Source organism: Eubalaena glacialis, chromosome 2 (assembly GCF_028564815.1).
Source record: "Eubalaena glacialis isolate mEubGla1 chromosome 2, mEubGla1.1.hap2.+ XY, whole genome shotgun sequence".
Taxonomy (NCBI): domain Eukaryota; kingdom Metazoa; phylum Chordata; class Mammalia; order Artiodactyla; family Balaenidae; genus Eubalaena; species Eubalaena glacialis.
In genome coordinates this window covers 38,558,367-38,560,090 of record NC_083717.1, presented here as the reverse complement: position 1 = coordinate 38,560,090, position 1,724 = coordinate 38,558,367, and the positions used below count along the sequence as shown (strand labels likewise).

Genomic DNA, 1,724 nt, shown 5'->3' with positions numbered 1-1,724 from the left:
CCATGTTATCTTGTTCAGGATCACAAAATAATATGGGAGTCTTACAACTTGTTTTACAAAATAGCAAAACTCTTGTCGTTGAACTGAATTAGTGCAAATACATGTGTGATCAATGTCATTCACAAACTTAGATACTGAAGCTTATTAAGCCTTCTTTTAAAAGGAACAATATTTGAAAAATTCCTAAAGAAAACAGAGATGAAATTCCATGTCGTTATACACAAGAGGAACCCAAAGGTGCTACACACCGTGTTCCCCCAACTCGCCTGGGCCCTCACTACTTAGAAGGCTGACCGCTCCCTCTTCAAACTCTGAGTGGAGGATCAGCTTCCCTTCCTGCCCCGAAAGACGAGCTGCTGGGCCTGGGCCTGGAAAGAGCCCGGCTGCTGCTCTGGCTCAGGCCCCCTCTTCCTCCTCGCTCACAGCCTCTGCAGACAGGGATGGGAAGGACCTGGGATCCCATCGATTGACCCTGAGCAGATACTCCAGGACCTGCCATTTGCTGGTCTCCGCATGGGCCCGGGGACCCCAAAGGAACTCATAGTGAGTGGGTGGGGTCGCTGTGGGGCACCTGCCAGTACTCCAGGTAGCCCTCCTGCACCCACACTTTGGTGAGCAGCTCCCTGGGCTCCCCACAGATGCAGTGCTGCTTCCCTGCATACACTCCCACGACACTCAGCGCTTCCCAGACCTCCTGCTCAGAGGCGCATTCACCCTCCAGGAGGATCACGACCAGGAACATCACCAGGAGGCCGGCCTTGGGCACGCTCTGCCCATCGCTCAGCATGGCATCCCAGGTGAGGCCCAGGGTGGGGACCAGAACGTAGGTGTGCTCGCTGGGGTCCACCTTCTTCACGCCAAAGACCAGCTGCATGCACACAGAGGCTTGGCTGAAGACCACGGGGGAAGTGGTCCCGATGGTCTTTGAGGACCATATTCAGCATTTCCGCCTTGGAGGTCGGCTCCTTGATGCGATACTTAAGGAGCAGTAACCCCACCAGGTCAGCCATCATCACATTAAGTACCTCCTGGGGCAAGGACTCGGCATGGGTGGAGGAGGAGGAGGAGGGGACTGGGGAGGAAGAGGACGCGGGGGATGCAGCTTCCTCCCCCCCAGCCCAGAACAGCTATCTGCGCCTCCACGGGGCCCTGGGCCTGGACTGGGTCCTGAAGGTCTGCCTCAGGCTTGCGGAGCTCACTCATCTGGCCCAGGGGCACGATAACTGGGGTCCGACCGCCAACAGGAGTGTGGACAGGGGTGACAGATGGGGACCATGGGCAGGTCTTCTTCTGAGGGGTGCTCTCGGGCCTCACAGGGGCGCTCCTCCTGCGCAGCCTGTCCCCTGCCAACCTCACCTTGACTCCTGGCGCTGCCTGGGCCTCCTCTGCTCTGTGACCTGAGGACACGGTCCTCAGACCTGGGCCTTCGCCTCCCAATTCCTGGGGCCCCTTGACTCCTGGCGGGGCTGGGCTCCTTGCCTCTGCCGACCTGAACCCAGCCTCCCCGACCCTGGGCCTCCCCTCCCACCCCCCACTCTTTTTTCTTTAATATATATATTTTTTAATTAATTAATTAATTTATTTACTATTTTTGGCTTTGTTGGGTCTTCGTTGCTGCACGCAGGCTTTCTCTAGTTGCCACGAACAGGGGCTACTCTTCCTTGCGGTGCGCGGGCTTCTCATTGCGGTGGGTTCTCTCTTTTTTTTTTTTTTTTTAAAGAAAT

At 56.1% G+C, this 1,724-nt stretch overlaps 1 pseudogene; it reads right to left on the bottom strand.

Annotated features, from left to right (window-relative positions):
- Positions 1-396: 396 nt before the first annotated feature.
- Positions 397-1,203, bottom strand: LOC133084949 (melanoma-associated antigen 10-like; annotated as a pseudogene).
- Between the last annotated feature and the right edge of the window lie 521 nt (positions 1,204-1,724).